Below are 26089 nucleotides of genomic sequence, written 5' to 3' on the forward strand. Positions count from 1 at the left end.
TAATTATGGGAACACCAATAGCTTCCAGGCCCAGACAGTTACCAAAGCCCCATCTCCCTGGGTGACTCTGTGGACACTCTTTAACTTCAGTGTGCACAACTATTACACAGGAATATGTATGTTACACTTCAGGAAGGGAGGAGACGCCTGACGGTGTGTGCTTTCAGCAAGCTCACAGGTGATGTCTACTCTACGTGGCTCATCATGCAGAACACCGAGAATAGAAAAGAGGTCTTCTGAGGTATGGAAAAGAGAATGTCAACCCAGCCAGGCCAGCTGGACTGCAGATAGAAAGCCAAGAGAGTAGAGAATAGAAGCAAGGCTGAGGGTAAGAAACATGATGATGTAACATCTTCAGTCGAGCTGTACCTGATACCTCATCACCCCAGTACACAAACCAACAAACCTACTTTTTCTTTGAATGCATCTGCATCCAAAGGTATGCAAATGACATAAAGCACCCTTCAATATTTCAGCTTTCAGTATCAAAGCTGTCCCGAACAGAATTATTCCACATGACCCCTCCTTTGCAGTGAGGAATTGTAACTCATTACTGTTTTAAACATTAGGAACGGATGCATAGCTTTCCTTTCTGTATTTTGAGATCCACTTCCCATTCTCTTATAGCTAATGTTAACAGTGCATATTTTCAGGCTTCTCTCTTATCCAGAAAGAACAAAAATGGTAATCATTAACCTTTTTTCAGGCTCTAGTGCGTAGAGTGCTTGTCCTGCAAGCATGAGACCGGAGCTCAGGGACCAGAAACCTACAGAAAAGCCAGGCGGTGTAGCAGCCACCTAGAGTCCCAGAACTTGAGTAACAGAGTCAGGTGTCCCCAGGGTACACTGGCTAGCCAGACTAGCTAGGATCGGCCAGTTCTGGGCTGAGTGAGAGACTCTGACTCAAAGAGTAGACACTGATCATGGAAACCACCTGAAATGAGTTTTAGACCTTCACAGGAATGAACATAAATGTGCATTTGCACCTGAGATACATGTGCGCACGCGCACGCGCACACACACACACACACACACACACACACACACACACACACACATCCTTCCCACTCTGGCACCCTGTCCTTGTCTCCTGATCTCCATGGGAGAAATAAGTGTGACTGGGACCAGAAAATGTAATGCCACATTAACTCCAGTCTGTGCTGAAATACAGGCGTTAACAGGGCTCAACTGTATTCAAAATGCGGTTCTGAAATTCCGCACTGCTTATAAGCCTCTATAAACTGCATTTGTTCATACAAAGGAAAACTAATTGCTTTTAAGTAACGCTGATGATGAGATGATTTTTTCATTCTTAGAAATACACTTTCATTACCTTCACTGTCCATGGACTCCACCCTCTTCTGTTTGGAGACCAGAAATTATTAATCCACGGAGATGGGTGGCAGTTTTCGAACAGCAAGTGAGCAAATGCTTGGAGAAGTCTTCCTGGCCAAAAAAAAAAAAAGACTTGCTGTCACGGTGATAATGTCAGAGTCCTCAGAGACAGCAAAGACACTCTCAGCCTCACCACAAGTACACACAGTAATTAACAAATTCACAGAGCCTGATTATTATCCTTTTAGTTACAGCATTCTATTTTTAATCCAAACAGCAGTTAATTAAAGCCTTTGTTTATTCAGGCTAAGATAAACCTTGACAGCTTTAGCAATCACCTCTACCTCCCCGGAGTCACTTGCCTCCTCGGTCTGCACTGTCCGCTGGGAGTGGAGGAGGGCTCTGCACAGAGCACCCTGCACGTTGTCTGCCCATCCCACGCCATCCTCAGAATCATGCCTACTTGTTCATCTTTCTGATTCCTTCGCTGACTCTTCCCAGGGCCACACCAGCGAAGGATCTTGTGGCACAAAGTATATTCATCTTTCTTCTCTTTGCTAGGACAGGAAAGTTGAAAGCTGCTAAGTATAATTTATCATATGAAGGGTCCCTCGTGCTGAGACTGCACTCATTTCTTGCTTCATTCTGATGTGACCTGCTTTGAGAAAACTCTGTACAATTATTTTTTTTCCCAATGTGTTGACCTGAAAGGGGTTTGTTTTTCTTATATAAAATACAGCTCTCCAATGTTGCTGAATTAGGCTTTAAAAGACACTGGTTTTATTGTATTCAACAAACTATAAATCTAGAACCAGAACCAAAAGTTTAATTGTATCATTGAAATAAAGAACAAGTTCATTTTTTAAAACTGTCTCAAAAAGTTTATAATCCTTCTCTTGAAATTGGATGGTTACTTCAACACCTACCACTAGGGGGTGCTTTGCCTCTTCTGTTTGCAATTAACAGCCTGCTGTAGTTCAACCACACATAGACACTGCCTTGGAATGTCCGTAAACTGACCCTCCCATTCCATGTGTGGGAAAATTATTTGTACATTTTATATTTGCCTTTATGCATCTTAAATCTATAAAGCGAAATAATTCCCTCCCTGTTTAGTTAATACCCATCTATTTATACTCAAATAAACACTTTCCTTGATGAATTTTAATTCTGTACGGCATTTTTTTTTCCATAATCTCACTGACTTTGGAAAAGTATGTGTCTGGTATTAAAAGTAATAAATTTTTCAAATCCAAAACCAGTCATTATATATGCCTAAAAGCTTTTAAAGTGAAGTCATGTTTAACTTCAGTTACTATAGTTCCCAAACTTGGTACACGACACACTTCGTACACAACATGCTGTCTCAGAATCTTACACCACAGTCTTGCTTGGTCCCCAAATATCCCAAGTCCTATTTGCTAAGGTCTCGGGTTTGAACAATGTAAAGAATATTTACGTTCCAACCCTCCAATAACTGCTGGGAAACATTATACACGTAAGTGGGGGGAGCACTTTATATTTCATTACATCTTACTGGTTCTATTCGTTATGACAGTGTCCGTGGGCGTGGAACCTGGGAGTTCAGCTGAGCAGCTAGGATCTCTGATGTGGGTGCGGTTAGGATTGACTGAGGGACGCCAATGAGATTTCCCCGAGGCTGGGAGACACACTTGTAAAGATAACTCAGTCACACGGTGCCGCAGATCTCTCTCTACTAGAGGTTGGTAGATTGGATCGGTTCCCCTTGGCATGGACTTCTCCAGAAAGGGCCCTGCAGGTCTTGAGTCACCGGGTCTTCCAGAGGAGAAAGAAAAAATGGAAGCCCTGTGGCTGTCTAGAATTTAACACTTCAGAGTCCCACCACTTCTGTCGGATGGCATTCCTAAGAAGCCCACACTCGACGGGAAAGGTCAGGCTCGTCCAAGCATTTTTGACAAGTTTAAAACCATCGCGTGTACCAGCCGGGCATGCGCACCTGTCACTCATCAGAACGGGATCCGCACAGCCATCATTTCCTGTCTTTCTTATTTTCTTGTGGTCTCTGCTTTTGACCACAACAACCACCGAAATCACAGATATATGTCATCTGTGAACACAATGGTGCAGTCTGCGACCTCCTCTGAACTAGTCGTTCCCGTGGTGGCCAACAGATGACGCTGTTTTCTCTCAAAAAAAAATGTAAATAAACCATAGTGCCCCTCGATCTCACAAAAACTCTCCGGGAAACAGCAAAAGCATTTGCAAATTGATGTAAGGGCCTTTTGCTCAAAGACAAAAATGACCGTTGAAATTTAATAAGAAGAGTCCCGAGGGGTTACTGGGAACAGGAAGGCAGGACAGGGCAGGGAGGAAGGTAAGGGAGATCGACAAAACTAAGTTGGCTGTGAAAACACCATAATCTATTACTTGTATGCTGACTGAGTTAGGTGCTACTACTAATAATTTTACTCTAATAAGGTTTCGTATCTACCTAAAATTCCGCTAGAATTTTCTCTCCCCAAACTGAGAAACTTCTACAAAATCAGGCTTCTCTTTTTAGAGTAATTTCAAGAACACTCAGAGGCAAATTAAAGTAGCATTGGATGAGAGAAAGGCAGACAGACAGACACACAGACAGAAAGAGTTCAGCCCTGGAAGGTACTAATCACCAAGCCTGACCTGAATTCCAACCCTAGGTCACGTGATGGAAGGAGAGAGCCATATCTCACATAGACTCACTCCCAGGCCAGCTGTGGATGTCCAGAATCCTCCTTGATGGCTCTCCACCTTATATAATGAGGCAGAGTTTCTCACCTGAACCCAGACCTTGCTGCCTGGACTCACCTACTATCTTGCTCCTGGACACACAAGCGCCCAAACAAAAAATACATAAATCAATGAATGAAAAAAAAAAGTGAATGAATAAATGTAAAATATACATAAAAGAAGAGTGCTTTCTGGTTATAAATGAGGAGGCTGTTTCTACATAGGGAATAGACATCCTAACAGAAGAGCCTTCTTCCACTGCCTGCTTTTTTCCTAGGTTTTTGTTTAGTTTTGTTTTTGTTTATTTACAGGGTGTCAATGTATAGTCCACATTGGCCTCAAATTCATAATCTTCCTGCTTCCTAAGTTCTGAATCCAGTGCCAATTTTAACCACAAAACCCCTGAATATGAAGAAGTCATTCAAGGAGAAAAAAAATCAGCCACAAACTTCAGCTTTAAAAAACTCAGCTGTTACCAGGGAAAGATCCTAGGAGGGACACATGATGACCTTGTGAAGGAGAAGTGGATGAGATCTACATGAGCAGACTGGGGGTGGGGGTGGGGGCAGAGGGCGAGGAGTGGGGGATGGGAACATAGGAAAATGGGAGGGTCAAGGTGGAACAGGGATAGAGTGGGAGGGCAGGGATGGGGATAACATGATAAATGAGAACATCATGGGAATAGGAAGAGGCAGGGTGCTGGGGAGGCTCTCAGGAACCCACAAGGCTGACCCCACCTTGGTCTGCTGGCAGTGGTCCAGAGGGTGCCTGGACAGGTCTACTCTGGTGACCAGCCTAATAAATAACCTAGCTGTCATCACAGAGCCTTTGTCCAGTGACAGATGGAGACAGATGCAGAGATCCACGGCTGGGCATCAGGCACCAGGCTGAGCTTCAGGAATCCAGTTGATGAGAGAGAGGAGAGATTCTGCAGGCGGGGGACATCGAGATCATGATGGGAGGACGTGCAGAGATGACCAGCCACTCTAGTGGAAGCCCATGAACTGTGGACTGGTGGCTGTGGAGCCCCCATGGGACTGGACTAGGCCCTCTGGATACGGAAGATGGTGTTTGGCTCGAACTGTTTGGGGGCACCCAGGCAGGGGTATCGGGATCTGTCCCTGGTGCATGGGCAGGCTTCTGGAATCCAGTGCCTGTGATGTGACGCCTTGTGCAGCCTTTGTGCAGTGGGAAGGGGCTTGGACCTGCCTAGGCTCAGTGTGCCGGGCTCTGCTGACTCCCCAAGGGAGACCTTGATTTGGGGGATGTGGGATGGTTTGGGAGAGAGGGCTGGGGGTTCAGAGGAGGGGGGAATCTGTGGATGGTATGTGGAGTATATAGAAAATTTCTTAATATAGAAAAATAAATAAATTTTTTAAAAAACCTCAGCTGTGAGGCTCTGAGTCTGATTCCTGACTGTGCAAAAATATGAACAGGGAAAAATGAAAAGAATCAGTAGCCAATAAAATTCAGTCTTACTTATATTTTTCAAGTTTTCTCTTTTTTTTTCCTCATATAATGGCATTTTAGTGCTAGCCTGGAGTCTCCACCAAAGGATCACACGGCCACTATTTCCTTTCTCAGAGAAAGTTAATTTTTAATAAGAAGGACAAATATTTGCAGCAGATAAGAGAAACGTTTCTTTTTGAACTTTCCCAAAACCTATTTTAGTAAGAAAAATTATTTTAATTTATAATCTCACAAATGCAGAAAGAAGAGAGAAAGTAGCTAAAGAAGATGGTTGTTTTCCACAAAGTGCCAACAACAAAGGCATTGTGGAAATAATAATAACCTAAGGGTAAGATGACTCAGACATCAGCATGCTCTGCTCTCCTTGGTCCATAAAACAGACAAAATGCCTGGATGGGCTGGAGAGATGTCTCGGCGGCTAAGAGCACAGGTTCAATCCCAGCACCCACATGGTGGCTCACAACTGTCCATAACTCCAGTTCCAGGGAACCTGACACCCTCACACAGACACACATGCAGGCAAAACACCAATGCATACAAAATAAAAATAAATTATCTTAAAAAGAAGGGGGTGAAACCGGCTAGAAGCGCATAGAGTCATATCATCATAGAGGACAAGGGGAGCTGGATTCACGCCATCACAGAGGACATGGGGAGCCCCAACCAAACTGGGTTTGCAAGTAGGACTGAAACCCGGGTCATTTCATTAACAATTTGAGTGGGTAGGCTTTCCTGTCCCTCCCCACAATCCACACAGGCAGGTGACTTCATGTGACAGCAGAAGGCAGGTTTCCTACCGATACTACAAGTAGATGTTCAATGAGTTCAAAGAGGGAGCTCTCTAGTCCTTCTCCTACTGGTCCCTGAGGACGATGTTGGCTCCTACTCCATCAGGTGACACCAGAGGGAATGCTGGGAAACTCCAGCCCTATAAATATCAACAGCCACTGTGTGACAAGACTGCCACCTTTCCCGTGGGCTCTATGATGATCCTGACATGACAAGGGCTGATGGCCAAATGCACCAGGCTTGTAGCACTTTGGTGCCTCGCGCTTTTTACCATCAACTTGTCTTCCAACAGCTCCCACAAAAATTTCTAAGCTGTAGCTGTTGCATGAATCTTAAGTGTTCTTATTAATGAAAACAAACCCGAGGCCAGTTATTGGGGTGAATTCTGGAAGATCTGAGAAGCAGAACAAGCCACGGCTATCTCACCTTGCTAGTTCCTCAGGTGATCCTGTTTCCTCAGGCTGGAAGCTTCTGAGTCCTCCTCCACATGAATCTCAGCTGAGCTGTGTTGCTCCAAAGCCTGAATGCTTAACCAACCAAATGCTTAACTAACTACATGCTTTACTCACTTAGTTCCTGGTCCTTACGCCTTATATACCTTTCTCTTTCTGTCCCCACTCCCTGGAATTAAAGGTTGGGTTTCTGGGATTCAAGGCGTGGGTCACCCTGCTTAGCTGTTTCTAAAGTGGCCTTGAACTCAGAGATCCACCTGGCTCTGACTCCCAATTGCTGGGATTAAAGGCGTGCACCACCACCACCCAACTTCTGTTATGGCTTACTCTTCCCATTTTCTAGCCATCATTTTTTGGCTTTGTTCTAGTGGCTGTCTGTTCTCTGACCCCAGATATGTTTATTTCGGGGAACACACAATATTTCAGGGAACACAATACCCACCACATTTTGCATATGGAGTTAACTTTCATTGTGGCAAAAGTTAGCCACTGAACAACAAAGTATCCTTGAATCAACTGCTGACAAACAGGACAGACAGGACATGAAACCAAGAACTACCGATTCTTGCCAAAACAAGTGTGGTAGCCATTTTTCTGGGTATGCTTGTCACTTTGTCTTTCTCTTTGTGCCATTAGTTGTTGGCTGAAACTTTTTTTTCTTCTTGCTGTATGTATATATGTGGGCACATGTGTGCGTACATGTTCATGTGTCAGGGGACATACATGTGTTCGTGTGTGTAGAGGACTTGGACATACATGTGTGTGGAGGCTAGAGTCTAATGTCACCTGTCTTTCTTAGGTCTCTTCATGCTCTTTATCAAGACAGGGTCTCTCACTTGAGCCCAAAGCCTGCCCATTCAGCTACTCTTCCTAGCCAGCATCCTCCCTGCCTCTGCCCCCTGCATGCTGGCATTGGCATTTACCTGGGTGCTGGGAATACGAACCCCAATCTTCACACACATGTGGCAAGCACTTTACCCATAGAACCATCTCCCTGGCCCCCTCTGAAACTTTGAAAGGCTTCAGGTACCATGTCCCATCATACAGTGTCCAATTCCCCAAAACGAAACCACTTCAGACTTTGCCAGTGTGCCCACTGTCCTCCTTTCCTTTCTCCTCCAAGAGTGGACCAAGAACTGATTTTGGTTTTTATGTCTCTTCAGAGTGTCTCTACCAAAGGCACATTTCTCCATCTCTGATGGTCGGCTATAGTTTGAATCCAGAATGGTCCCTACCGGCCCAGGTGCTAAAGTCATAGTCATCAGCAAAGGATCCTAGTGAGAGGTGATGGACCGTGGTGTTCTGAATGAGAATGACCCCCACAGGTTCTTATATGAGAAAGCTTGGTCACCAGAGAGTGGAAACCTTCAAAAGGATTAGACAGATTAGGCAGTGTGGCCTTGTTGGAGAGAGTGTCTCACTGGGGATGCCAGGCCCAATGTCTATCTCTCTCCACCTATGGATCAGGATGCAGCACTTGGCTACTTCACCAGCACCACACCTACATGCTACCATGCTCCCTGCCACAAAGATAATGGACTAAGTCTCTGAAACTGCAAGCAAGCCTCTATTTAAATGTATCCTTTCACAAGAGTTGCGCTGGTCACAGTGTCTCTTCATAGCAAGAGCAGAGTGACTAACACAGGAGGCAGGACCCAGTGGGCAGATGTTTTGCAATTGGAGGCATGCCTTGGAAATAAAAATTACACCCATATCTGCCTCTCTCTTTCTGATTCCTAGCCTTTATGAAGTGAGCAGGCTTCTCTGCTACAAGTTCCTGCCATGATGTAGTAGTTTGGTTTTTTGTTTGTTTGTTTTTCAAGACAGGGTTTCTCTGTAAAGCAGTCTTTGTTGCCCTGACCTCACTCTGTAGACCAGGCTGGCCTCAAACTCACAGAGATCCATCTGCCTCTGCCTCCTGAGTGCTGGGATTAAAGGCCCGGCTGCCATGATGTATTGTATGGGCAGAGTTCCAAAGCAACAGGGTTGCTCACTATACAAACAGGCATTCCTTGACATGAGCCAGAGTTAAACCCCAACAAACAAATCATCTATTTAAAATGTTTCCAAGTTGTCAATGTATTTCATAGAACTGAAGACCTCGAGACCCCAGCTCAGCACAGAAACTACAGAGCACCTGTTTGTTTCCTTCCTGATGATGAGGCTGACTTGGAGCTACAGCTGGCTGCCTTTGCCCAGCATAAAGACGGAATATCTTTCACAGGTTGTAGACCAGAGGAAAGGTCAAGTTCAAAATACAGTTTCTATTGAATGGGTATCACTTTCTCACCATGGTTAAGTCAGAATCTCCTGGCAGCCCTGGCACATGGGGAAGGTGGTACATTTGTAGTCTTGAAGGAGAAGTCTAAAACAGAAACCTCTCTGACCATAAAACGTATGTGGGAAATCCACAGAAAGTCATCGTCCAATCACACTGTGACTCGATTCTGAAAATAACTCCAGCACCAGCGGGGAAATGCCGGGTGTCGACCTAACAAAAAACTCTGTTAAATAAATCTGGTCTGTGGGAAAACAGGAAGTGTGCTGAGTCAGGTAGATAGGGCATATGTAGTAAGAAATAATGAACACACATCAAATGCAGAAAATCAAGAAAGAATGGTTTGGTTGCTTGGTTGATTTTTGTTTTTTCAAACGGGTTCTCTGTGTAGCCCTGGCTGTCCTGGAACTCGTTCTGTAGACCAGGCTGGCCATGTGGGGAAATAACTGGAAGTATTGAACGTGACAAGGCCCTTTGGTACAGTTTTCAGTAAATTGAAAAGTTGGAACAATTAACTTTGTTTTTGTTTTATTTTTCTCATAAATCAACATTTTGATCATGACTACTTTCATAAAAACTATAACAGAGCTGGGGTGCGGTGGGGTATGTTGTATTCTAAACTACTCGGGAGGTCAAAGTAGGAATTGAGCCCAGTAGTTGGAGACCAGCTTGGGCAACAGAGTAAGATCTTGTCAGTAAGTAAAAAAATAAAAAGAATAGAAAAATGAGTTCTTGAGACAATATAGTTATAATACAACCATATTATATTTTAAGGAAATTCATTCTGTCCCTAATGAGTCTGAGGACTTAATGGAAACACTAGTACCTCAAGTTTTGAAAGACATGGTTGTCAGGGGCATAAATCCAGTGCCTGGGTCTGAAGGCACACGACATGCAGGAGGCCCCTCAAACGACACTGGGAAGTAGGTGGGCTTGGCTCAGCATTCACTGGGTCCAGTTGATCCTGGCCCCTTCTCAGCAGACGCTGGGAAGTAGGTGGGCTTGGCTCAGCATTCACTGGGTCAGTTGATCCTGGCCCCTTCTCGGCACACACTGGGAGGGAGAAGGTGACCTCATTGCTGGCATGGTGTTTTCAGTCATCTCTCCCTTATGCGCTGGGATGTGTTCACAACAGAGTAAGCTTGGCTCTGTCCCAGCTTCCAGGCTGTTAATTCTCAGGAGCTAAAACCATAGAGCAGAGTGAAAAAGAAGCAAATGTGTACATTTGGCCAAAACACACTAGGTCAGTATGTGTGTGTATACATATATATATATATATATATATATATATATATATATATGTATGTATGTATGTATATATGTATGTATATATATGCATATATATGCATATATTTATATATATATATATATATATACCACATGGATATATATGCATATATGCACACTATAAATGACTACTTCTACAGGGTCAGGTTAGGAAATGTTTAAGGAAAATTGGACCCATCCCTTCCTACTAATATACTTCTACATTTTTTTTAATCTTGTAGTGCAATGAACCTATACATGGAATTAAAAGTAAATGTGATATCATAAAACTTGTCAGCCTGGTGGTGGTGGCTCGTGCCTTTAATCCCAGCACTCAGGAGGCAGAGCTAGGCAGATCTCTGTGAGTTCAAGGTCAGCCTGGGCTACCAAGTGAGTTCCAGGAAAGGGGCAAAGCTACACAGAGAAACCCTGTCTCGAAAAACCAAAACAAACAAACAAACAAAACTTGTCTTTCACATTCTTCTTCATGGCTACCTGGGTAGCATCATAGACTGAGTGATTCTGGCATAGTTCATAGTTTCAGCAAGGGGTTTTTATTTAAAAAAAAAAAAAACTCAATACATCCACATCTCTCCATTTTTAAACTAAAAAACGTTCTCTAACAGAAAATGTAAATAGAAACATCCAATCCAGACTACACTGGGCTGGCTCTCTCATGGCACACTTGCTGCTTCTTTTGACAATGGAAAAGAAAAAGGCAGGCAAAGTCTGTAAATGAAAAGACTTCAGTGTTTGCAACACTAGAGAAATGAGGGGCAAATGGCAATCAATGCCTTCCTTGGAAGTATGTATTCAGAAGTGAGCTGTTATGCCACCATTATCTTCAAAGCCATGAACACAGTAAGACCTGGATTTTCTTAGTTTTTCAGTATGTGATGGACATTATGAAGCAAACCAGCGAAGGAAATACAAATGTAAAGAGGGGACACAAACACACACACACAAACACACACACACACACACACACACACACACACACACACACACACACACGTAGCATGAATCTTAAAGAGTTCTTATTAATGAAACCAAACCCGAGGCCAGTTATTGGGGTGATTGCTGGAAGATCAGAGAAGCAGAACAAGCCACAGCTATCTCACCTTGCTAGTTCCTCAGGTGATCCTCTTTCCTCAGGCTGGAAGCTTCTGAGTCCTCCTCCACATGAATCTCAGATGAACTGTGTTGCTCCAAAGCCTGAATGCTTAACCAACCAAATGCTTAACTAACTACATGCTTTACTCACTTAGTTCCTGGTCCTCACGCCTTATATACCTTTCTCTTTCTGTCCCCACTCCCTGGGATTAAAAGTTGGGTTTCTGGGATTCAAGGCGTGGGTCACCATGCTTAGCTGTTTCCAAAGTGGCCTTGAGCACACAGAGATCCACCTGGCTCTGACTCCCAATTGCTGGGATTAAAGGCGTGCACCACCACCACCGCCGCCCAACTTCTGTTATGGCTTACTCTTCCCATTTTCTAGCCATCATTTTTGGCTTTGTTCTAGTGGCTGTCTGTTCTCTGACCCCAGATATGTTTATTTTGGGGAACACACAATATTTCAGGGAACACAATACCCACCACACACACACACACACACACACACACACACACACACACACACACACACACCTTTTCTTGCTATGCTCTGCGGCTGCTGTGTCCTCCTGGAAGACAACAGCCTTTTCTGAAGACTCTGATTGCCTGATGAAAGCTGGATTTTCAGAAACTTAAAATGTTATGCTCTAATTAGATATAAATATATAAAGTAGATGTCTGTATAGCTGAGAGCTTCTCATCATTGATTTAACTTTCTCAGAGAATAGGGGGAAAGGGTCATTGGGTTTTGTTCTGTTTTCTTTCAATTTCCATCAATAGATGCTACCCGACACTGGGTCCTCAGAGATGAATGTCTCTAGTCCCCCAAACCCTCTATTATAAAAGTCGTTTTTCAACTTCCCTTGGGTACATTGGCATATAGCCATAAAGCCATGAGAACAAAGAACCTCAGTTAGTACAAATTCCTAACAGGGGTTTCGAAAGGACTCATTCTTTGACACTGAGCTTCATTAAAAGTATTTACAATTACAACTTAACAATTGACCTTAGAAAGAGAGGAAGCCTAAAGTGGTTCGGAATCACTGTAGCAAGTGGGTTTCTCAGAGGATGGTCCCTGCTTTTACGACCACTGTGGAATGAGCAAGAGCTGAATTCTTAACTCTGAGTAGCTGTCATTCCTAAGATACTTTACCCACTCTGTACTTCCATCATTTTATCTGTAACATTTAAAAGGGCCTTTACAAAGCCTGGCTGTGTATAAGAACACCTTTTAAGCAGGGCTCGCAACACATATCACAGCTCCCTTGCCTTGTATTTGGGAGCAAACCTATGACGTTGCCTAGCATTCTTTCCCCCTGCCAGGGCTCAGCCTGCACACTGGCTCCTACGACTCCGAACCTAAACAGAAAGTGAAGAAATTAACTCATGAAGGTTCAACTCATGAGCTTGCACTGGGTTCATATTTAAAGATCTATAATGTCAGAAGAACCCTGGGTTTCTCCTGGGGTCCCGATGCTGTAAACTGATGACGAAGTCAAATCAAAGGATGAAAAGTCAGCTCAAACCAGAAAAAAAGAAATAACCAATCTCTTTGAAAAGTGGCTTCTAACAGAAATGGCCCAGGGAACAGCAACTCACTTGTCCCCATTTGCATGAAAGCTAATGGGAACAGGTAGTGGAAACAAGGCATAAACTGTACAAGATACATGAAATATGGCGAGCAAAGGTGGCTCGCTTTGCTGTTCATTTTTCTCACCCAGGGTCTCCTGTATCCCAGGCTGGCTTCAGTGCACTCTGTAGCCAATGAGGAACTCCTGATCACCCACAAGCCTGAACCACCATGCCTAGTTCATTCAGTGCTGGAGTTTGAACCCAGGGCTTCATGCGTGCTAGGTGGGCACTCTACCAACTGAGCTATAGCTTCAGCACAAATGTGTTTTTTTTTCAGAAATTGACAGATCATAACTAGGATTCTTCATCTTTTCTCCTTAGGTCTCAATTATAATCCAAGCTTGCTTTTGTGTAAAATGGAATATGTAGCTATCAGAATGTTATAGAGGACCTTCAAGTGAATAAATAACTTACGTGCCTAGAATGTTGACATGGGTCATGAGCCTTTCTCAAAGGAATACACAGTAGAATCCACTTCTCTCCATGTATATTACTCTTGGTTCACATGTGAAAATGCATGTGAAATTTTCTTGCATGTGCTATAAGTTCTTATCATTGTATCCCACTGTGCAGAAGAATCATGGTTTCTGTTTTGGAGATAAATTTCAGGGAGAGAGTACAAAAGAAAAAGCTGAGTGTTTGGGGAGTCCAGACAGAAGATGAATGCTCTGAGACTCTGTCAGTAAGCATGAGGGTAAAGGAAGCTCACCACCTTCCTGTTTTGTATTATTCTGAGGGTCTGTGGTGTTGTAGAAATGTCAAAGATCATCAGCAGGACAGTGGTGGCGCACTCCTTTAATTCCAGCACTCGGGAGGCAGAGGCAGGAGGATCTCTATGAGTTGCAGTCAGCCTAGTCTACAGAGCAAGTTCCAGGAGAGCCAAGGTTACACGGAGAAACCCTATCTCAAAGAGAGAGAGAGAGAGAGAGAGAGAGAGAGAGAGAGAGAGAGAGAGAGAGAAATGTTGAAGATGTTTCCCTAAAATCCACAAAGCTGTGATGCAACCATTCCCTTTCCTGAATACTGGGGCTACAGGATTCCCATGAGCAAAGAATATGGTATGTGAGGAGGATGGCAAACATCTGAATCAATGGTCAATGTCATTTCCCAGCTTATCACAGCTGCTTACACCCCGTTTTGAGGAACTCTCCCAAATGAAACTGATTTACCGTGAAATATGCCTATTTCCCATTTAAGTTTGGTTTGTTGATTCACTGAGGCATAGATACTGATGATTCCATGGACAGCCCTGCAGGGCTATCTTTAGGTCTCGTTAATCCAAAAAATGTACTGTGTATAAGAGAAGGCCTTGGAGGGAGACGTTTTATTCGCTTCAGCTGCTCTGCACATTGCTTAAACAAGAGATGTGCACAGTTCCTTGAAATGAGCAGCATCGGTCAGCCCTTTGGGGGCAACAGTGGGAAATGGAACCTAGTATGACATGCACTTGATAGAAACACTACTATTGAGACAGGCAGAGCCTTCACATCAAGCCTAACGGCTTCAGAGTGCTTTGGATCTCAGTTACAGCCCCAAAGCTGCACATAGTCACTGAATTCCATCGATGAAGTCAACCTTCAAATCTCATGCTCTTCTCACAGAATGAACATAACATGACGAACTCAAGGGGTTATTTTTTTTTAAGATTTATTTATTTATTTATTATGAATTCAGTGTTCTGCCTGTATGTGTCCCTGCAGGCCAGAAGAGGGCACTAGATCTCATTACAGGTGGTACCTGTACATGTGAGCCACCATGTGGTTGCTGGGAATTGAACTCAGGACCTCTGGAAGAGGCTCTTAACCACTGAGCCATCTCTCCAGCCTGGGATTATTATTATTATTTTTTTTTAATGTAAGGTGCTCATCCAAGCTTCGGGCACAAGTCTGAATGGTTTGTGGTAACAGTGAGGAGGGTGGTGGAAGTGGTAGTGGAGGTAGTTCGAGATACAATTCTAATGGAAGTAGTATCATTTACAAGTTGTGTGCCCTTGAATTTGCATTTTTTAAAATTAGGTGATTAAGGTAATAGTATTTCCTGGCAGACTTTTACCCCCGTTGGCTTTTCAAGATGGGATTTCTCTGTACAACAGTCCCGGCTGTCCTGAAATTTGCTTTGTAGACTAGACTGGTCTGGAACTCATGGAGATCCACCTGCCTTGGCCTCCCAATGGCTGGAATTCAAGTTGTGCACCACCACCACTGGCGCAGACTTGTTTTGAGGAACAGAAGATATGTAGAAAGTAGCCACAGTATCAAGATTATCCATCTTAAAATCGTTTTTGTTTTTTATTTTTCAAAACAGGGTTTCTTTATGTAGCCTTGTCCATCCTAGAACTAGATCTATAGACCAGGCTGGCCTCGATTTCAGAAATCTCCTGACCTCTCCTTCCCAAGTATTGGGATTAAAGGCATGTGCCACCACCTGGCTCATCATAAACTTTTGTTTTGTTTTGTTTTTCAAGACAGGATTTCTCTCTAAAACTGTACTGGCTGTCCCAGAACTCACTCTGTAGACAAGGCTGGCCTTGAACGCACAGAGATCTGCTGGCCTCTGCCTCCCAAGTGCTGGGATCAAAGGCGTGCACCACCACCACCACCACCACCCAACCCATTGTAAACTCTTCATAATGTATCATTCTAGTTATTTTTTCTAGTCCTCTGTTATTTATGTGATAGACTTGAGCTTGAGGAAAGCTGTGCTGCATAGAAAGGTCAACCCCTCGTGATACAATGAATGTATACACCAATCCAACTGATAAACACTTCCTCAAGAAAGTTTAGAGTTCTTGGTCTAAAACTCCTATTCTATCCCTCAAGGATAACTCCCAAAAATCAATACCTAAAAATCAAATGAGTATTCTCTACAATGAGAAGGGTTTAACAGAACCACTGTGAAAGAGACAATACAATTCTCCACCTAATGATAATGTGTACAGTCAAAAAAGGCAACAGGGATGAGAAGTAGGGTATGTAAGGGACTTTTTCTTCTCACTGGGCTTGTCATCCTGAGTATCGATTTGGTTTATCAGTTGAGGAAGGATGAACTTTGTTCAAATAACATTTGAAGAACCTATTAACCATCTAGTCTACCCACAAAAGCCTGCAGATTCCTCATTCAGTTACCAGTTGGAGCCACATTACTCTAAACATCTCTTAATAACAAAATATTGTTCCCAGTTGAGAGGAGACAAGCTGATAATGCAGAGCTCTAAACAGAAAAGAAAAAAAAAAATAGTTGCTCATAAAGTCCAAAATTGTGCCTCAATTTTTGTTCTACAATGCCAGCTTTTCTCTTCCTGACCATTCAAACCACTGCAGCATTTATGACTTTAAGATTCCCCCTGAGTAGAATCAGGTTGCCCTCCTGAAGATGTCTCCTGAGCTCTGGAATCTTCTAAAGTCCCACTGTTGGGCTTGCCACATTGCTTCAACCACACCTGCAGCTGGATATTTCTCCTATCCTGCCTCGCCCTGAGTTCCAGACAAATATCTTCCACCCCCTGGTCCCACAGTCACTTATAAAATAATTACTCAGAGGCTTATATTAATTACAAACTGTATGGCCTATGGCTCAAGCTTCTTGCTAGCTAGCTCTTGTAACTTAACCCATTTCTATCAATCTACATGTTGCCACATGGCTGTGACATTATCAGCCTGCTGACATCTTGTTGCTCGTTGGGCAGCAGGCTTGAGTCTCTCTTGACTCCACCCTTCTGTGTCTCGTCTTCAGTTTGAATGTACCACCTAACCTTATCCTGCCCTTCCATAGACCAATGCAGCTTTATTTAGTATCCAATGGGAGCCACACATATTTACAGCATACAGAAAGACATCCCACAGCACACAGCTATATTTTTAAATAAGATTTGCTAACTGGTTAATAAAGGTAATACTCCTCTTTATTATGGTGGTGAAATATCTGCACCAATAGATCTATGAGATGTCAGTTTTGTTTCTCTTTCATTGAGTTTCCTAAAACAAGATGGATGTAACTTCGGGGGGGGGGGGGGTAAACCCAAGGAACAAGAATAAGGAACTTGACAGAGTAAAGCAGAGCCGAGAAAACCAAACCAAAAGTGTGTTATCAACACGCCCTTCATTGTGAGTAACTGGCTCTTGCTCTTACTACCAACTGGAGAATCTGCAGAATGAGAATGTGGTCCAAGCTTGTCCACTTGAGGGAAGACAGTCCAGTCTCCCATCTTCTACTGGTCCAGTGATGTCACATGAAATATTAATATTTTCACCTTTGGATCTGTCCATGCATCAGAATCTCTGAACAGGTTCCCACAGGCATCTCCCACAGCTGGGAAAGAGAAGCCCAGGGCAGAAATCAAGAGATTCACAGTGCAACAGAAACATGACTGGTAACCATAGCAACGACTACAGTAGAAGGATTCATTCTAAGGGGAATAGAACAAGATCTGGAGGAGACATTGATGCTGATGAGATTTTAACAGTAGCATCCACATTAAAGGGACATTTAAATTTTGATGGAACTTACATACCATTAACAAACTTTATCAGCTCAATTTCGTTCTCTGATTGACATTCTGATGAGAGATTCAGTTCCTTCAAGGCCCGGTGTGTATTGTCTATGGTTCTCTATTGCATCACACAGTTTTAGAATTATACATCTTAGATGTGCAGTTTTAAAATGATTACTATTCTAGATACTTTGATAAATGAATCATGTAAAAAAATTAAAGGTTCTTCCCCCAAAGAGATTTTAAACTTTTCAAGGGATAATGATGAAAATAAATAAATTAAGGGCTCTAATATAGCTGGTCTATTGAGTAGGAGCAGTATTGGATATGCACTCAGTTCATAGAAATTAGCAGATAGTAATTAAGACTTTGAAATTCTCTCCAGGTGTAAGGAAACATGATAAGTGGTCTGACAAATGTGAAAACAGACACAGACAAGATTCAATTAACTTTTGTTCCAAAGAAGGGAAGGACTATTTTTAGATCCCAAAACACAAACTGTCCCTACCTCTAGCATTTCAGTACTCTTTACATAGTAAAAGGAGTATCTTTGAAAGTAGAGTTGAAGTACTCAGGAGGTAGAGGAAGGTGAATCTCTGTGAGTACAAGGGCAACTTGGTCTAAAAAAGGAGTTCCAGGACAGCTAGGGCTATTACACAGAGAAACCCTGCCTCAAAAAAACCAAAGAGGGGGGAGAAAAAAATGAAAGAAAGAAAGAGTTGAAACTGAGCCTGTAAATTATTGTCAAATCCAAAAAGAACTTCCCTGTCCACAAAGGTTGGGGAGAACAGGGTTTATTAGCCTTACTCTTCAGCATTGCTGTTCATCACTGAAGGAAGTCAGGACAGGAACTCAAACAGGGCAGGATCCTGGAGGCAGGAGCTGATGCAGAAGCCTTGGATGGGAGCTGCTTACTGGCTTGCTTTGCCTGGCTGGCTCAGCCCACCTTCCTTCAGAACCCAGGACCAGCAGCCCAGGAATGGCACCACCCACCATGGGCTGGGCCCTCCCACACTGATCACTAAATGAGAAAATGCCTTCCAGCTGGATCTCAAGGAGGCATTTCCTCAAGTGAGGCTCCTTCCTCTGATGACTCCAGCTTGTGTTAAATTGACACGTGAAACCACCCAGTATAAAACACAAGAGAAAAATTGTGCTTTTTTTTTTTAACTCAAATTTAAGCCATTAATAAAATCTCTAAGCCAGGAAACTCTGAATAAGCCACTTATCCAGACTGTTGGAATATCAGAATTGAAAATTAAGATGTGATTTTAGAAGAAAATTAAGATGTGATTTTTTTTTTTTGACATTTATATCCTAGGAACCACAAAGCTCTCAGCAAAGTGTTGTCCTGCAAGTAGCCTGCATGTCATGAATTGTGTAGACTTGTGCTCTTCCTGACCTTGGTCACAGAAGCCTCTCGTTGCAGTAGGTAGTAGTAATAAGCAACTGTGAGCGCTCAGCTATAGACTGGATGTCTAAATCAAACCACTCCCCAGGCCATCCGACCAGGCTAAGGGGACATCAAGGAAGAAGAGACAGAAAGAATGTAAGACATAGAGGGATGGTGCGGGACACTGTGAATGCTGTCCTTTTGTCATGGCATGGCTCTTGCACATTAATTCAAAGCAGCTGTGGTTATCTATACAAGGCCTTCATAAGAAGAAGCCAGTTTAAAAAAAATAATAATTCCAGCATGAAGTGGGGAGAAGCTCCAGAGGCTTCACCCCAGCTGAGAAGCTACAGGCTGTTGGTGGCTTCTGGGAAGTTGCTTTTCTTTGAAGGAGTGACCATTGGTGGGTTCCCCATGCCTCAGTGGATGACCTCACACCTATACACACATAGGCAGCACTAATTAAACTCATTCAGTTTAATTAATTAAATTAAAAGAAGAATATGAAGTTGGAAAAGAGATGTAATGGGAGATCCTGGGGGAGGTAGTTGAAGCAGAGAATAGGGGGTAGGTTTGATCCAGGTAAGTTTTATAGAATGCTGAGAGCAGGAGAAATGGTCTTCCCCATCCCTCTACCTCCGTGTGTGTGTGTGTGTGTGTGTGTGTGTGTGTGTGTGTGTGTGTGTGTAACAATAACTAAAGAAGAAGTCATGAATCTGAAAAGAAGTGGGGGAGGACACAGAGGGGCTGAAGGTGAAGAGAGATAGGTATTAACGATGTAAATACAGTACTCATGTGTGACATTTTCAAAAAATTTAAATAGAATAAATACATAAATGTGTGTATGAACGAATTCCAAGAAAGTGACCGATACACACTATCAGGTACAATGCCTGCATCCATATACAAATAGTAAACAGATGAAGACAAAACTGCATTTGGGTGATGCAATCTCAGATGTACTGTAAAGACACACCAACTATAAAAATAAACAACTATGAACAAATGCAAAGTGTTTCCATAAAAGTTGTAGAAATGTTTCTTTCTCGTGATTATAGAGAGTTCTTTTGGAGATGAAATACTTGGGGACATGCCATAGGTACTGACAATGACCTTGCTCAATTATGCTGTGTAATTTTATAAAAATTTCTATGTGTGGATTTCTATGTGAATTTCTATTATGAACATTTCTATGTATATTCCTAAATATACACATTAAATTCCACAACCAAGATGCTTACAGAAACAGGAAGTTGGTGTGGGAGGAGCACAGAGAGGTGGTTCAGTGGAGAAAGTGTTTGCCACACAAGTGTGAGGACCTGAGTTTGAACCTCAGCATCCAATATAAAGCTGGCACACCACCTATAATGTCACCACTAAAGAAGCAGAGAGAGGAAGGTCCCTAAAAGCTTGCTAGCAGAACAGTCTACAGAAAGGGTGAGCTCTAGGTTCAGGGAGAGAAATCTTCTCTCACAAATTAAGATGAAGAGCAACTGAGGAGAGACCCACACTGGCCTCTAGCCTCGGCATAGACCCATGTGAGCGCACATGAGCATGCACACATGAGCACACACATACAGAAGAAACAGTAACAGGGATTTCGGTAAGGCACATACTGGGAAGGCTGGCAGGAAGGAGCTGATCATTCCCACTATGACACCACTGCTTTGTGGGACCACTTTCACAATTGCTTGCATCAATTCAGGGCCTCAAAAGCAAACACCGGGATGATGTTAAAGAAAGAGACAGAGCCAGGCCTCAGACCACAATACGATTCTGCGTGTCACCAGTCCACAAACTGGAGAGACCAAGCACACCAATGCAAATAAATAAGAAACATAAAATAACATACAGGACCAATCAAGTCCTGGTTAATATAAAGTACATGTGTGCTAGTTTTATGAATGAAACTTTGAATATTTATGAATGGTGTGGAACACTATTCCCTACATTTTCTCACCCACTGGGGTCTGTCTGATCGTGCCGGGTTGTATACCAAGTGATTTGGGCCCCCAAAGACTGCTGAATGTTTCTATTTTAAAGCATCTGGATGTGTCTCCTGTCACTGATGACTGTAAGAGTTGAGAGGATGGAGGAAATCTCAACAAGTGGGCATTGTGTAATTCTTGCCCTAGAGTCAGAACAGTCTAGAGAAATGTGGCTTTTAATTAAAGATTTTGGACATGAAGTTGCCAGACTGTAGCAGAGATAAACAAATGTCTTCCCAAGCCCCCTGTGATGTAATGATAATGATAGCATGTGAAGAAAATAAGTAGTTCTAAGAATGTTCCCTGGGGCTCCCAAGCCCTTGCTAGACAAAGACAGGGATAAGGCAGGCAGGAATGTTCATCACTGGGGAAACTCTGTAACTCTATGTGTTCTTGGTGTGTTTGCCACACCTAAATTATACTATGTAGAATGTTCTGCCTTTTCTTTGCATTTATTTTATTATATTTTAGTTAGTGTGTATTTGTGTGCTCATGCAAGTGTGCATGCATCATGGTGAACCAGTTGAGGTCAGAGGACAACTTGTGGGAATCTCTCCTTCCATTATTTGGAATTGAACGTGGACCATCAGGCTTCGTGGCAAGTACCTTTACCTGCTGAGCCATTTGCTGGCCCCAGAACTTCCTTTCAAAAGTACATTAGGGGACTGGAAAAATGGCTCAGTGGTTAAGAGTACATACTGCTATTAAAGAAGACATAGGTTTGGTTCCAACCTACATGAATGCTCCTGACTGTAATTCCAGAAGACCTGATAACCCTCTCTGGCCCTCCATGAGCACCAGAAACACATGTGGTGCACAATCATACATGTAGGTAATACTCATACAAATAAAATAAAAATAAATATTGTCTTTAAACAGTACATTAGGGAGTTGGGTTCAAGTGTTGGTGGCTGGTTCCTCTTTATTTATACACATGGAATCTCTTTGTTTGGTCTAGTTTGGTTTTCTGAGACAGGGTTTCTTTGTAGCTCTGGATGTCCTGGAGCTCATTATGTAGACCAGGTTGGCCTTGAACTCCACCTGCCTCTACTTACAAGTGCTGGGATTAAAGGCGTACACCACCACACCCAGCTATATGTAATCTTTCTAATTTAGGCTAACTAGGGTTTAGTAGAGGTAATGTTCACACTTCAACCTTGAATTCCCTACCTGGGCCTGTTGTTCTATGCAAAAAAGATCTGGTAAAAAGAAATGGAAGTGAACAGTTGGAAACTAGAACAAAGGTATAATATATTTTAAAGTAAACAGTTGGTCGCTTACTTACTCTGACAGCTGTTGTTTTGCTTAGAATCATTTGCCGAGGCAATGGATGCCACCATTTTTAAATGTAGTTATAATGAAAATTGCAGCGTTTCCCTTTTCCAGTAAAGTAAGCAAAAACTAATTGAAAAAGCTATAGCTAGCCAGGTTAGTCAGGAACTTTTTAAAAGTGTGTGTGTGTACGAGCACATATATACATATATATATATATATATATGTATTGTGGGTACTGTTTCCCACACATGCATGTCTGGAGGCCAGGGGCTGACACTGGGGACCTCCCCCTGTTACTCGGCACCTTGTGCTTTTGAACAGGGTCTCTCACTGAGTCTGGAGGCCAGTGTTTTAGGTAGACTGGTAGACTGGCTGGGTAACAAGCTCTATGGCCTCTTACCCCAGTGCTGGGGTTGCAGATGTGCATTGCATGGTTGCATCTGACTGACTGTCTGGGTGCTGTGGCTCCAAACTCGGTTTCCCTACTTGTGCAGCAGATGCTTTGTGTACTGGGCCATCTTTCAATCCAGGGATTCTTTCGTTGTTGTGAATTAAGTACAGGGTCTCATCCATACCAAGCACATACTCTACCACTGAGCCACAATGCTAGCCCCTATGAACTAAGAATTTGGGGGAGTGGATAAATTTGTTTTCAGGTACTTTATTAAGTGGGGAAACCTCTTCTAAATGTATATATGGGGGAAACGATGTGTATGCATGTTGGAAAGTCATTAGAGCTGTCTTCCCTAGAAATAGCATCCCCGTCCTAGTATGGAACCTGAAGAAAAACACACCTTCCCACCTGACCTCCTGTCATCTTAACTATGCTGACCAACCTGCTATATCATCTTAACTCCTATCCTGACACCCCCAGTACAAGCCAGATTCACTGGCCTGGGATTTCAAATTTGAAGAATATGGAGACTAGATGCACCGTCACAGTTATCATGATGATGTCTATAGTGAAGCCACAGCCTCTTCCCTCCAGCCAGCTGTCTGTGTGCTGCCACCCTTCTGACCCTCTGGAACTGCTCTGATTCTCATCCTTTTGTCAAAATTTTCCTGCAATCTCCCATTGATTCCTGAAACTTTTAATGCCCTTTTAACAAGATTGCTGTGTGCTGACGATCACTACAAAAGCAGTTTTGCAATAAATGGTTTACACTCACCAGGCAGACAGGGCTATGCAGAAATGCTGCTCCCCTTGGGGGCTCTGTGTACTTACCAGAAGCTTTAGTCAAAGCCAGTAGGAAAGTGTTAAGAGGGAAGAAAAGGTCAGCGAGGAGGCAAGTTGCGGGAGTTCTGCACAGACGGCTGAATGCTAACCCTTCAAAAGCTCAGCTACTTCCCTTGCCATATGCTGGTGAGTGTAAGCGTGTCCCTATTTTGATGAGGCAACGTCTCAGGAGATGTCTTCCACTGGATCTGCCCGGACTAGGTGAAAAGGTTGGTGACTCTGAGAGAGCAGAACAAGGAAAGCCATGACTGTAGACAAGGACATAGATAGGACTAATCATTGGTTAAAGCATGAGAGATGAAAAAACTACAAGATCAGAAACATCCAGGGAAGGAACAAGAAGGGTATTCCTACACGATGCTTCTTTGAGGCAGAAGGAAAATGCAGAAAGATGAAGTACATGGAAAGATCATTGAGATGGCTCAGTGTGTCAAGGCACCTGACACCAAGCCTAATACCCTGAGTTAAGACCCTAAGACATTGTCCTCTGACTTCTACACGTGTGCCATGTCAAGCAAGTGTGTGTGTGTGTGTGCGCGCGCACACACACACACACACACACACCATTTAATTACAAAGCCAAAACAAAAAAAACCTCAGAAGGCAAAATAGGCAGAAAGTGTGGGAATGAAAATAGGTAGCATAGGTTATGTTGATGACTTCTCTTTTCTATGTGAAACAATAAACCAGGACCTATGGCTAAGAGGGGGAGAATAAATAAAGGTTTGAGGAATGGGCTGTATTTTTAAGCGTCCCCACCAAGTGAAAATACTTAAAATACATAGAAAAGGCTGAACGGCTCTTACATCCAGATGAGCTGCGAACAACGAGCTTAGCAGACGCCATTTCACTGTGTGCCTTTCCTCCAGCAAAACCTCCCTGTTGTACCAGCTGCAAAAAGCTAAAGACTGTGAGAGGAGAATGCCAGAGGAAGAGGAAAGGTTTGACAAGGTCAACAGGGCAGGGTTCGGGGGGGTCACAACACCGGTCCTTTCTGGTTCAGGAGAGAAATGAAATCGGAACCAACTGAACTAATGTGAAATCCAAGAAGAAACCACTAGGAAGGCACAAGGAGTGACGCCATTGGCTTTCCTCGGGAAGGAACTGGAACAAGCGGCAGATGTGCCAGGGAGAGGACTCTGTGACCGTAAAAATGGAGAAGTGGGTTTGCTGAGAAAGTGGTTTTGGAAATGAGTGGGAGGAGCAAACTTAAGATCATTAGGGTAGACTCCACTGAACTTCGCATAAAGCATGTCACACGTGACTTCCTGAAAACATCGAAATCACCCTAGTGATGGCAGAATTTGACTAGAAGAATCTATATACATTATATATCAATTTCCTAAATGAATAGGAAACACTGATCTTGGGACCGAGAAGATAATGGAAGGAATTGTAGGAGGGTCACATAGAATGAGTCAAAAAGTAGGCTTTTGTCTCACACACACACACACACACACACACACACACGTGAAGCATAGACTGCTTAACCCAGCGTGCTTTAAAGAAACATTTTCATTATCACAACTGGATCTAGAAGTGAGGTGATTTTCAAGGATGAGGTTAAGAGACTCGACATCAAATTGTAACATTATGCCCTATCTTAGTCCTTTCTGCCTTTAGACTCATTTCCAGGGCTTCAAGTTAACTTGACTTTGGAGTCTGAAAACAGCTTCTAGAGGGAACAGAGCTAGGTGCTCTTTGTTTATATGCCACAAGAGATCGAGTGGCTTCAAATCTAGTGCTTTCAAAAGGAGACTTCCCCAAAATTGTCCCCATGAAACCTCTCCTTGTATCTCATTGACTGCAACTGAGTGATACTCCAACTTACGGGCCAATCACTAGCAAAATAAGTAAACAACATACACAGCCTTTTAGATGAGGCACATCCAGCTCTTAAGCTGAGACCAACTTGCCATGTGTTACACCATTGTGTCTTAGTTGGAGAATGTGGGTGTTGGCTATCAAGGCTCTATAACTTCCCAGTTACATTCATTTGTGACCACAGGATGTCCTTGACTCCTGCAGCTAATGCAGTAGGTGATGAGTGAGGAACCACTAATGATTTCAAGTCTCCAAGCAAAGAAAGTTTTACCTCTCTCTTAAGGAATCAAGTTTCCTTTGGTACTGCTCGATACACTACTCAGTTCCCACATTGCAAAGGACAGAATCTCTCCAATGAAAAGGGAGCTAAGGGCTACAAGCATACTTCATTTTGTCTTATAAAACTGTAGCAATGTTATAGATCCCTTGCTCAGGCTCCAGGACAGTCCTTAGGTTGTTTCCAATAAGGCTACCCAGAGTCTCCCTAGCCTACATCTGAAATGTCTTCTAGCAACAGAATCAGTCCCTTTGCCCTACACCTTGGAAATGGAAACCAAGAATTACGCTCAAGTCTAGAAGTTGGAAATTCTAAGGGCTAAATTTATAGTTTGGTGTAGAGTGCTTACCTAACATGTCCATGGCCCTGGGTTCCACCCTTAGTACTACAAGACAGGGAGAGTGGGAAGGGTTAGGATTTCAAAGTCCTTACAAACTCTTGTGGCAGGCAGAGACAGTGGACAGGTTGGTTGTCAGATTAACCAATGGTGATATGAGCACAAGGCTTTATCTACCCTGAATAAA

Source organism: Onychomys torridus, chromosome 12, assembly GCF_903995425.1.
Source record: "Onychomys torridus chromosome 12, mOncTor1.1, whole genome shotgun sequence".
Classification (NCBI taxonomy): Eukaryota; Metazoa; Chordata; class Mammalia; order Rodentia; family Cricetidae; genus Onychomys; species Onychomys torridus.